The sequence below is a fragment of the Solanum stenotomum genome, chromosome 6 (genome assembly GCF_019186545.1).
Source record: "Solanum stenotomum isolate F172 chromosome 6, ASM1918654v1, whole genome shotgun sequence".
NCBI lineage: Eukaryota > Viridiplantae > Streptophyta > Magnoliopsida > Solanales > Solanaceae > Solanum > Solanum stenotomum.
Window position 1 is genome coordinate 46,883,858 of NC_064287.1, and position 13,911 is coordinate 46,897,768.

General features: G+C 36.3%; 1 pseudogene; it reads left to right on the plus strand.

Moving 5' to 3' along the window:
- Window positions 1–12,433: 12,433 nt before the first annotated feature.
- Window positions 12,434–13,521, plus strand: LOC125867852 (metalloendoproteinase 3-MMP-like; annotated as a pseudogene).
- Window positions 13,522–13,911: the final 390 nt, after the last annotated feature.

Genomic DNA, 13,911 nt, shown 5'->3' on the forward strand with positions numbered 1-13,911 from the left:
AGCATTGCGTGCATAAGCATTCCTTGCGTAAGCTCTACGAGGAGGCATGATCTTAAGCGCATAACGATGGATTAGAAAGGAGATCATACCAACGCACGATAGAATATCAAGAAACTGAAGTTTTACTAAAATACCTCGTAGCCTCCCTCTCATTAGATGTGGTGCACTTCACACCCATGAAAAGGACTCTACTTAGTGCGGCTTTTCAGACATCCTAGGACACTTAAACCTAATGCTCTGATACCAAGTTTGTCATGCCTCGAGCTACCCCGAGACGTGAACACGGGACCTAGGACCATAAGTGATCCCAAGCTAACCCTGCTAGCATGATCATGAGCATACTAAAGATAATAAACTGATGCGGAAGCTAATTCATAAATAAATCTGAAAAGATGGGGAATATCCACATACTATAACTGAATATATCAAATCTGAAAGTTTAATACAAGGAAGTTATTAACTCAAAATACTAACCTGAATCTAACTATGTCTGAAAATAGCCTCTAACTGACAAGAAATGTTGGGACATGCCCCAACTAGATCTAGCAAAACTGAAACTAAAGACTAAAAGCGATTAAACATGTCACTAGTCCTCGAAGAATGACGACTCACCACTAATGCTGCTTAACTGAAGATCGAGAACCGATCTAAATGTAATCTGGATGCTGAGAACCTGAACCTACATCACGAGAAGATGTACCGCACGTATGCGTTAGTACTTGAAAGGTACTGAGCATGCAGGATAGAGTAAAGCTGAAATAACATATAACTGAACAAAGCAATAAAGCAATTAAATAATCTGAGCATGATATAGATACTGAATGCTGAGCTAACTGAATGCAATGAACAATTTATAACATGCTGCGACTGAATACTGAATATACTGACAAATGGTCAATGCAATATAATCTGACTGAACTGTGGGAGCTACTAATAACGGACATAAAACCACATGAGCTAAATGTGGAGTCCGATGTATACGCCCCATCGAGAGCACCTAATATACCCTACCAGAGGTATAGAGGCATGCTGGCGTGATCACTAAATTGATGTTGCCCACAAAGGGGACTTACACCTACGTGGCTCGTAGTTCTAGGACTATATGGGTACACTGAACCCTAGTCTAACTCGGTTTTATGCTACTCCCAATGAATTAACTGTTTAACTGGTTATGATTAAATTTCTGTAAATATTGGATAGCTTGAAACTGAACATGCAAACTAAGAATGGAACAATTAATCTGATAATGATGCATTCATAAACTGAGGCATGCATAAATAGAATAAATTATGACTGAAATCCTGAATAGCTCAAAATACTGACATGTAGATACTCATACTTGAAAACTCCTTTTTAGAAAACAATTCAACATCATATTATACTATGATCATTGATGACTTGGGAAGTCATACTTCATAAACATTGATGGTATATCTAGATACCATACTATTCATACATTGATGACCTACTCAATTGTCATACTAATCATGTTTTAGAAGCTCTTTCTCAAAAATCATCTTAACTTTCTCAAAAACTCAGTTTAAAACTCAAGAGTTGTCTTAAAGAAAAGCTTCTCATGATTTATAACTCAAAATGGGGTTTATGCTGAAATATACTGATAATGTGGCATAAAACTGGAGCATTTATATCTGAATAACTAAAATATCTGACCTAGCATGTGAAATTCAAGAACTAATGAAATTCATAGCTAGGGTTCTGAAATTTATGTAAGAAACTGAGCAATAACATGATAATTTGATTTGGAACATTTAAATAACTAATTTATGATGATCTATTGAAATTCTAGAAACCCTAAGTCTGTTCATAATCATGGAATCAAGAATCTGACTGAATTCTAGGGACCTAATGGGCGAAAGGAACCCACTAGTGAAATCCCACATACCTGGTGATGAATTCAACGGAGAAATCTTTCGATTTCGGGGCTGGAACTGAAGGAAACTTGCTGCGTTCTTGAACTAGGATTCTGGACTTCTCTTCTCCTTTTAGTGTTCTAATTTTTCTAAGTTTAATTAATGATTTGACTTAGGTAAGTTCTAGTTATGTTTCTTGGCTTAAACTGACTAAAACCTCATGATTTAAGGTCTAAATGACGTATCTTAGGGGTTAAACGAAATAGGAAATGACAAAAAGACCCCTGAATTAACTGCTGTCTGAGTGACCGACGAACGGGACTGACGGGCCGTCAATCAATCGACGGTCCGTTGATTGGAACCGCCGATCGAGTCTGCCTGACAGGGCTTCACTAAAACGAGCATAACTTTTTACTCGGATGTCGGAATTTAGCAAACTCAGTGGCGTTGGAAAGAGGATTCAATTATCCATCCTACCATAGTTTGTGGGACACACAATTCCTTTTGTTCTAAGATTTATGACCATCTAAAGTTGACCCATCAACAATTTTCAGCTAACTGGTTGCTGACCCTCATCTACGGTCAGACCTATGGATCGTGGATCGAATGATGGTCTGTGCTGGTCGACCGTAGTTTATGTCAAAGGCTGGTTAAGGGAGGTCTCGATCCACGAACACAGACCACAGACCGTGATCTGATCTACGGACCGTGGGTCTGTCCGTAAGTCGGGACTTAGCCAATTTTTCTGAGCTTGGCTGGGGAGGGCTTGCAGTGGTGAACCATGGACCAGCAGCACGGGCTGTAGCCTGACCTATGGTCCGTGAATGGAAACCGTGGGTTGCACCTGCAACTTCTCAAAATTTACATTTTTGGTCTGTTTCATATACGGGGTGTTACATTATCTCCCCTTTGGGACCATTCGTCCTCGAATGAAGACTAAACTAGCTGAAATGGAGGGAGAGGGCTGCAATCCCTACCACTAAACACTGAGAACTGAATTTCTGACTGAACTGAGTTCCAATAACATGCAAATACGCTGAAAATGCATGTACAATTGGAGGAACCTGATTCTATGATTGAATTTATGCATGAATGACTAAAAACTGAAGAAGAACTATTACCTCAAGCTGGAATGGAATCGGAAGTAAAGAGGTGAGGATACGTGGACTTCATGGCTGCTTCTGCTTCCCAAGTAGTTTCCTCTACGGACTGACTTCTCCACAAAACCTTGACTGAAGCGACTTCTTTGTTTCTCAACCTTCTAACCTGACGATCGAGAATCTCAATTGGTACATCCTCATAAGAAAGGCTATCTTTTACAGCCACAGTCTCTAATGGCACTACGGATGCTGGATCACCCACACACCTCTTCAAAAGAGAAATGTGAAATATTGGATGCACTGCTGCTAAATCTGCTGGCAACTCTAACTCATAAGCCACTTTACCAATCCTTTTCAAGATTCGGTAAGGGCCTACATATCTGGGACTAAGCTTCCCTTTCTTTCCAAATCTCATCACCCCCTTCATAGGTGACACTTTCAGGAAAACCCAATCATCAACTTGGAACTCTAGTTCCCTTCTTCTCACATTTACATAAGACTTCTGGCAACTCTGGATAGTCTTAAGTCTATCTCTAATAAGTCTGCCTGATAGGGCTTCACTAAGATGAGCATAACTTTTTACTCGGATGTCGGAATTTATCAAACTCGGTGGCGTTGGAAATAGGATTCAATTATATATCCTACCATAGTTTGTGGGACACACAATTCCTTTTGTGCTAAGAGTTATGACCATCTGAATTTGACCTATCAATAATTTTCAGCTAACTGGTTGTTGTCCCTCAGCTACGGTATGACCTACGGACCGGGGATCGAATGACGATCTGTGCTGGTCGACCGTAGTTTGTGTCAAAGGCTGGGTAAGGGAGGTCTCGATCCACGAACACAGACCACGGATCGTGGTCTGATCTACGGACTGTAGGTCTGTCCGTAAGTCGGGACTTAGCCAATTTTTCTGAGCTTGGCTGGGGAGTGCTTGCAGTGGTGAACCACGGACCACCAGCATGGGCCGTAGAGTGACCTACGGTCCGTGAATGGCAACCGTGGGTTGCACCTGCAACTTCGCAAAATCTACATTTTTGGTCTATTTCGGATACGGGGTGTTGCAACCCTGGATGTGGCCGGCACCCGAAGACCATTGTTGGCCCCCAAGAGAACCCTTGGCTTGGCTCGCTTAACTCAGTGGAAACTTAACTCAAAGCAATGAAAGGTTATAAAACAACCAACTGATAAAATCTAGACAAAAAGGCAACTCGAGTCTCAAAATAGAATATTTACATAGATGAGAGACTCAATACTAACTGACTGATTGTCTATGAAGCCTCTATAATACAGAGATGGATGTTGGGATAGACCCCGCAACATCCTAATAAAACAACACTAAGAGAACAACATAATCGAGTCCTCCGGAACACAAAAAGGCTCACCACTGACTCTGGAGTGCTCAGCTGGATCAACGGTGCTGGATCCTGACCCTGGGTACCTGTGTCTGCATCATCATAAGATGCAGGCCAATTGGCATCAGTACATTGAATATACGAGTATGCGAGATAGAAAGCTAAACCACCACTTAAGCTTGAAAAGAGTAAAAAGGAACTCTTACCTTGGCTCTGTTCAACTCATGAATAACTGAACTCAATATATAAAGCAATAAGACACATGCAATATATAAAGCTTGTAAAACTATTAAAACATGACGTAAAAATCATATTTATAATATCATAAAAATACCATGCTTCCTCTCAAAGTCTACTTGTGCAATGCATGAATGAAGTCCCATACCCCCATCCATACTAAGCAGAACTCCTCGAGGAACCATGCACTTTCTACTGCTGTGGGAGTTCTCTAACCGACAACTACCACTATGAAACTAAGTGGTGATACAACGTTTTACCTCACGTTGCCCAAGGACCATCCTATACCTTGCCGTGATATAAGAAGCTAAATTTACCAAGTGGATCCACTAGCTTAAATTTACGTGATCATCTAAAAAGTATGACCCGTTATATCCCATGTTGGCTACATGGTTCTTATGGAGAGTTGAGTTAATGTGAACTCGTTTCCCTAATTCGGTGCTCAAGACTACTCTCAAAAATACTTTAGCTCTTAAGTGTTTTAAACGCATCTTTCTTTAGTTGAGATAATTACTCAAAACTTAGCCCAAAGGCTCACTTGGAAACGATGTTCCTTTTCCTTGAAAACTAGCCCAAAGGCTCTTTTGGAAACATAGTTCCTTTCTTACTCAAATGTAAAAACATTTAGAAACTTCTTTGGAAATACATAGTTCCCTAATAACTTTTGAGAAATGAACTCAACTCTATACTCTCTACTCAACTTGAAACTCTTGACTCTTTCCTCTTTACTTGACTTGAAAACTTGAGCCTTAAAATGAAGTTAAAAACATTCAATAAAGACTATTGAACAACTTTAAAGAGTTGCTTTGACTCACTTCTTTAACTTCTAGACTTAACTCTTAACTTCACTTGACTTGGAAACTAACTTTCCTTGAATTGGAATTATGGAATCAAGGTGTTTGATCACATGTTATGGATGAGTTCTTGACGTTTAAACGTACCTTGGAGTGTTGGAAACAACTAGGAAACATAGGTACAATACCAAGGAACATGCATGAGAAAGGGTGAAATGAATGGGGAAACTTGGCGTCCTTGGCGCTCTGCAAGGCGCGGAGCGCCAGCCCTTGAAGATCAGAAGGGGCCTGCTGGTGCTCTGCTAGGCGCGCCGCCCCAAGGGCTGGGCTTCAGAGCCCCCTTTGGGGTGTGCTGGCTGGCGCGACGCCCCAGCCCTTTTCCCCAAAACTCGACTTTTCTCCTTCCTTTTTCCAACTCTAAACCCTCTAAACCTCAAAGGTTCCAGCCCCAAACACTTAGAATCCTTAAAACCCTCAACATGCAATAGATTCAACTCAAAACACCACCGGAAACATACACCAAACCAACAAGAACTTCAACACAATACAACTACAACTTCAACAAACTTCACCACAAGATTTCAACAACCCCAACTAAATCTTTTCTCAGAAAATAAAACGAGTTTGGCATGTGGGGGAAAGAACCAACACAACACTATGAACTCACATACCTAATAGGGATCACCCCCGACGATATCCACGACGATCTTTGACGAAACCTTGCTTGATCTTCTCTTTCTCCTCTTCTTCTCCTCCTCTTCTCACAAACCCTCACTATCACTCTTTAAAATGAGAAAAACTGATCAAAATCAGTCTAACACACTAATATATATCCAAAAGAAAAGGCTAGGGAAAAGACCAAAATACCCTTACAAATTTCCGGACGGACTTCCCTGCCAACTGCCCAACTTCCAAAGGGCATAACTCCCTCATACGAACTCGGAATTGAGCAAACTCGGCGGCGTTGGAAAGACCATTCCACGAAATTTGCAAAAATAACTGGAGCTAAACCTAACTCATCCTGATCTAGGAGTTATGACTGATCAAAGTTGGCCAAAAACTCATTTTTTTCCATACTCAGCCAAATTTTCCAGATTTAAATTCCTTCCAAAATTGACTATTTCCAATTCTAAGCCTCTTCATAGTTATTTCAAATTGTCGGATGTTACATGCTTGTACCAGATTCTAGTATTTTTTATTTTTCGTTTGTAAATCTTGAATCGAGATTATTAACCATTCTGCATTTAAAATGTTGCACTATAAATGAGCACTATTTTAGTTGGTTTCCTTGTTTGAAAGAGATATGTTTTAATTGCGTTCATATTTATACCATAACTGTCTTCAAACTTATCTGTAAGTTTCCTTCAACCATGTGAAGAGATCATTTAGCGGAACTAAAGAAGGTATTGTAGGTTGTTGAGATAAGTATGCTTCTTGAAGTGGTTCGTTAAATTTCATAGGAAACTTTTTGAATTTAGTACATCAAAATGGTCAAGTTCCAGATCTTGGTTCCAACCCTTTAACCCTGTGAGAAGAAATCATACCAGTTGAATTAAAGAAGGTATTGCATGTGGTTTAGGTAAGTATTCTTCTTGAAGTGGTTCGTTGAAGTTCATAGGAACTCATTTGAATTTAGTACATTGAAATTGTCGAGTTCTATGTGTTGGCTCTACCCGTTCAACCTGCAAAGAAATCATTCGGTGGAACCAAAGAAGGTACTGCAGGTGGTTGAGGTAAGTGTTCTTCTTAGAGTGGTTTGTTGAAGTTCATAGGAGACTCATTAAAATTTAGTACATTGAAATTGTTGAGTTCTGGTGGTTGGTTTCTACCATTCAACCCTGTGAAGAGATCATTCGATTCAACTAAATAAGGGACTGCTGGTGGTCACTACAACAAATAATAAATTTTGCGATAATTATTTAGAAGTAATAATATAAGTACCACGTTATTATATTTAATGTCAATAATATAATAAAGATATTTATAATATTATTGCATTTAGCATACTGAATACAATAACATTAACTTAATTGTGACTAAATATTTTTACGACAAAAAATATTTTTGCTAAAAGAAAAATCTATTGCCACTAATGCCTATTTTGCTATAGTGGGTTGAGGTAAGTATATTTCTTGAAGTGGTTTGTTAAAGTTCATGGGACTAATAGTCCCACGTTCAACATCCTTGCTAACATCTTATTGTGAGAAAATCTTCTCTAAATTTTGTATCACCATAGCGAGAGTTTGAGTTTAATACTAAAGATTCCAGTTATTGCTTGTGGCATGTGCTTGGGATCCATGGGTACCAGTTGGTTGTTGGGATATGTGATGTAATATTGGTTGTGTATAAGGATGAAATTTAGATAAATTTGGTTGATTTTGTAAGTTATGTTTTTGTAACTTTGTTTTTTGGTGAATATTTGAATCTCGTAATCAAGTTTTGAGGAAGAGAGGTACAAAAAGCATGAAAGAAATTAACAAAGGAAAAAAGTCAAAGTAAGTGCTATTAATAAGGTTATTAGGCGAAGAACAAAAGTTAGACGGATGGATCTTCAATTCTTCATTCCCCATTTATGGAAGTTGTACAAATGGATCTTCATGCCACATTTATGGAAGCTGTACAAATGGATCTTCATGCCACATTTATGGAAGATGTGCAACAACTTGGTGAAGGTGTTGAAATTGAGGAGATCAGCTATCCAACTATTGAGGTGATAGCATCTAAGTAGTGCTCAACAACAAATCACACAAGAGTGTATTGTTGAGCTAAATATGATTCTTGAAGTGATTCATTTAATTTCATAGGTAATTCATTTGAGATTTGTATATTGGAATGATTTCCATTATCTGTTAAATGATTAAACATATTGAAATGACGTACACTGTAATAAGTGTCAATTTGATTTTCTATCATTTTGTCGTTGAAATGATCGAGCTCTAGATTTTGGATCAAGCCATTCAATCCTGCGAAGAAATCATTTGGTGGAGTTAAAGAAGGTACTACAAATGATTGAAGTAAGTATGTTTCTTGAAATTGTTCGTCGAAAAATAACTTTTCTATTAGAAAGGATTCATTTCCCCTGTGGTAACATTAATCAAAGGGAAATGATATGCAAGTGGAAGTGGTCTTTATTTCTCAATTAAAAGTTCTTCAATAGATTTTTAAAAAAAAAAAAACTATTAATAATGGAACACATAAATTTCTCCTAATTATTCTGATCTAAACAACTCCATTAATCTTGTAGCCTAGAGACCAAGAAATAACATACTTAACTCCTAAACAATAGCAACAAGTAAACCACTACCACATATATAAGCTAGTAATTGTATATATTTACGTAACTATATCATTGAATACAAGGAATAATAAAATTAATTGAAAAAAAAAAAGATGGCAAATAATAATAATAATGTGCGTTTTAGAAATTTTTCTATATAACACAAAGAAACTATAAAAAGTTTTGTATTTGAGAAAAATTTAAATATAAAGCAAAGAAAAAAAAAGTACGTGTATAAATTTAGTTTAAATACAAGATAAAGAAAATAAGAATATGTTTTTTTTAAAATAAACAAAACAACATAAATATATAAAAGGCACTTGTATATCACAACAACTAATTGAATTGTATTCACCTCCACGTTATCACATGAAATGCAAAGAAATATAAAATTTTTGTTTTAGGGTATTAGGACTTTGTTAAGATAGAGTGCCACTCTAAAAGGGTATAAGTGAACCAAAAAGATGAATATAGAGATATTTTTAGCAAAATAAGTGAAAACAGGATATTTTTTTAACGGTTTTCTATAGTTTAGGGTATTTTAAATCGTTTTCCTATTAGAATTAGGTAAACAAAGTTAGAGTTTAGAAAACCTTCTACTCCTCGAATTAAGAAAACCTTATGTACGCCAAAGGCTCAACATATTTTATCACAAATCTATGGCGTCTGAAGGAATATTTCCGAGTTATCGAATGATCTCATCCAGAAAATCTTTTCTTCTCTAAATTAAAACAGAGAACAACAACTTGTTTTGTTTCGAAAAAGTGGCATCAGATGATAAAATCATTGGACGATCGTAAATTTGTACAAATACAATGTGCAAGCTGATATTCATGTGCTAAATCTTCTAGAAACTTCTTTAAATTTCACCCTGTTGTCAAATTTGCTACTGACAATACTAGTTTAATAGAGTTTTATTTGCTTGTACCAGATTCTGGTATTTTTGATTTTTCGTTCAAAAAACTCGAATCGAGATTATTAAAATGGACCCAAAGTAAAGAAAATCACTTAGCAAAGTACAAGTATAAAGAAAGTGCATCTACTCTACATTCATAATTCTTATAAATAAAGAATTATTTACCACAAATAGAATTCAGAAACAAGAAGTAGATTTCAGGAGATTAATCACAAACCCTAGACCTAAATTTCAAAGAAAAGGAAAGGAAGAGAAAGAGGGAAGACGAGGAAGAAGGATTAAGGAGAGGAGAATTTTAGAGACTTACCAAATTATCTTTGAGATTGTGATTCGTGGAAGAAACACCCAATTTTTTTGCTGAAAAATTGCTTCTAAAACTTGGTAACAGACGGTTCTTTGAAAGTTTGGAGAAAACTTACAATACCCATATATGACCCGTAATTTACCCATAAAATACCCATATTTTAATGGGTATAAGACCAAATATCACCCATATTTAAAATCACTCTTTCAACCCATATTTGTTGGTCTATTTGGGCGGGTCAGTGAAAAGTGGGCCTAAATTGCCAGCACTAGTACCAACAAACACTTTGCATAAATCATATTTATTTTTTGTTGTTATCTTTAAATGTGTAAAACTATTTAATGATTCAATTTTTAAGTAAAATGACCACGCATCGCGCGGGTAAGTATACTTAGAATAAGGTAAAAAGAGTTAGAATTTAGAAAACCTTATGTACGCCAAAGCGTTCAATATAATTTTATCACAAACCAATGGCATCTGAAGGAATATTTTCCGAGTTATCGAATGATCTAAATTTGAAAGAGACAGCAACAACTTGTATTGTTTCGAAAAAGTGGCATCAGATGATAAAATGATTGGACGATCGTAAATTTGTACAAATACAATGTGCAACCAGATATTCATGTGCTAAATCTTCTAGAAACTTCATTAAATTTCACCCTGTTGTCAAATTTGCTACTGACAATACTAATTTAACAGAGTTTTATTTTCTTGTACCAGATTCTGGTATTTTTGGTATTTCGTTCAAAAAACTCGAATCGAGATTATTAACCGTTCTGCATTTAAAATGTTGCACTATTAATGAGAACAATTTTAGTTGGTTTCCTAGTATGAAAGAGATTTGTTTTAAACGCATGCATATTAATCCTTTAACTCTCTTCAAACTTAGTCGTAAGTGTCCTTCGATTGTTGAGTTAAGTTTGATACGTTGTTGCTACCTTTTTCGAATTTCAGTGCCTCATCAAGATCAACTTAGGAAGGTTCATGTGAATTATGATAATAGATATTTAGAAAAAATAGAAATAAAAGATAGAAATTTGACGGAGTTTCACTTGTTTAATTCATCATTGTCAGTGGAAGTTGATTTGCGCGCTTGTACTAAGCTACAAATCATGGAATTAGATTGTCAATACATTACCAATGGATTTCCTGAAGATAATTCCTCGGAATTCCCGTGTCTAAAATCTTTATATGTTCGTTTATTCAAAAATATGGAAAAGATCAATCTTCTGAGTTATGAACTTGAGAATTTGACCTTAAGTGACATGCGTGACTTGGATGAAGCTATCATTGATACTCCTAATTTACGTCCGTTCAAGCTAATAGATATGGAAAAAGATCCAAGCGGGTGTCCTGTAGTTGGTTCAAGGCTAATGGAAGTTGAGATTGGATTGGAGAATGCTCGAACAACCAATAGCTTGCTTGAGTTGAGAGTTTTTGCTGGAAATTTGGGCGGAAATATCTCGTTGTCCTTTGACACAATTGAATTAAAGGTATATGTGTACAAAATTATCTTGGTGTTTACTCGTTATATCTTGGTGTTATCTATTCAATTTCCTGACAATTTGTGTTGAATATCACGTTTCATTGTCTATGAAGGAAGTAAAATCTCGTTCGAAAAAATCTTTGTAACAACATTGGACCACTTTGTGTCAAGCACATGACTTTGGAAGTACTCTCTTCGCTCGTACCAAGATATGAATCTTTGATTGATAAATTGTTTAGTTACTTGCATCCGCGGACTTTGCTAGTGAGAGTGGATTCAGATGCTCAAAGTTGTAACTTTATACAGGTATTTTGCAATGTTATGAATTTCATTCCTTCACTTAAATAGTATATTCCTAGCTTTACTGATCTCTTTCTCCCTTTTTCCATTGCACTTACGAATTTTGTAGGTTCTATTGGACGAGTTGAAAGGCCAGAAAACAAATCGCAGCAAGCGTTATAAATCTAGAGATTACATGTATTGGCGTAATGCCTTGAAAAGCTTTGAGATCCTCGAATCAACTACAACTACAAAAGAAGGCGCCCATCGACTTAGCTTGGAGCTCCATTGGTACTTGCCTATTATGAACACCAACGCAGGCATTCCCCAAGTAACAGAAAGCGTGAGACGCAGTACAAGAGTGAGAAAGCATCCAAAAATTTAACATATTTCGTTTGACATCCGAGTGATGGAATGCGCGTTAGACTGCTCACAGTAGTTCTATCTATAGTTAACAACAATATTGTTGATAAATTTTAAATTTACAGTATACAACTTAGTAATTTTTTTAAAAAAAAATTGGCCATATTTTCTTATATTTTAGCTATGCTTTTCTTTAGATAAGAAACAATAAATTTATTATTTTTAGGAAAAGAAAAGAACTCTAGAAATCCAATTAAACTAATTTTACAAAATGTTAAGAAAAAAACAATTTCTTGACGATGACCTTCACCTTCTCATTGTCTCATTTCCATGCCGGCATTTCTTGTTTTCTACAACAACAAAAAGATAAAAATTTATAGATATATGTAACGAAAATCTTCGAATCTAGTACATCAACAAAATTAGTTCTTACTCATTTCGCAAACTTGAAATGAGAATTTTTTTATTCTCCCTCGTTAATATTGTTGCTTTAATAATCGTTGCTTCATCTGCCCTGTTTCTGCTCATTTTTACAATAACGTTTCAACAATTCCTTGTTCTTTAATTCCTAGTAATTCTACCTGGAACCATTTCAACAAGTACTTGGGTTGCCGCGTTGGCCAAAAAATCAAAGGATTAGCCAAAATCAAACAGTATTTTCAACATTTCGGGTATACTGATAATTTTTTGAGCAATGATTTTACAGATGAATTTGATCAACTTCTTTTTTCAGCTCTCAAAACTTATCAATTGAACTTTAATCTTAACATCACCGGAGAATTCGACATACTCACTCTTCAACATATGGTAAAGCCAAGATGCGGAAATCCAGATATAGTAAATGGCACTACTCATATGAACTCTGGCAAAACTCCAACAGATCATACGGTGGCTCATTTCTCGTTGTTCGAAGGCCAACGTGGTTGGCCTTTGAGTAAGAGTAAATTAAAGTATGCATTTCTACCAGAGAATCAGTTGATGGATTCTGTTAAGGTGGCTTTTAGGAGGGCGTTTGATAAATGGTCGAAAGTAACTCTATTAACTTTTAAAGAGATGGATTCTTATAGATTGGCGGATATTTGGATCGGGTTTTTTGTCAGAGACCATGGTAATGGTAACCCGTTTGATGGACCCATGAAGATTTTGGCACACGCGTTTGCACCTCCAACAGGGTTTTTCCACTTAGACGGCGAGGAGAATTGGGTGGTTGACGGCGAGTATTTGAAAGAAGGGATGGTGGATCTTGAATCAGTTGTGGTTCATGAAATCGGGCATTTATTGGGTTTGGATCATTCGTCCTTATAAGAAGCAATTATGTTTCCAACACTTGAGGATGGAACGAGAAAAGTGGAGTTATCAAGAGATGACATAGAAGGGGTACAAATGTTATACGGGTCAAACCCAAATTATAATGGGTCAAGTACTGTTTACACACACCGTCAAGAGAATGATATTAGTGGATACTCCACTTTTGGTTCATTGTGCCCACATTGGATTATTGGATTTTTCTTACCATTGTTGCTTTCGATTTCTATTTAGTTAGTGTGTATTATTATTTTAATCATATGATTTGATTATTTTTGAAATATTTTGTGGAGACACCTAATTTTTTTGAAAATTGGTGATTTCGAAAGTTTGATCCTCGGTTGATCCATGCACAAGTTTTGGCTATGTAGCATGTAGGTTCAAAAGTTCAAGATCACCCACCTTCAAGATTATTTTGTACGATTATGTTTAGCTTAGTGGACTTTGAATCAATGTCTAATTAAGAGAGCGGATATACAAATGTATGGTTCGCAATTTAATTTGAATAAAATTTCCATGAGTTTAGGCTGATCGAACCATAAGAACTTGCTTCCTATTATAACTTTTTATTATAGGAAAGAGGAGAAGCTTTTGGTCTTTGCATATTGTTGACACCCAATTTTG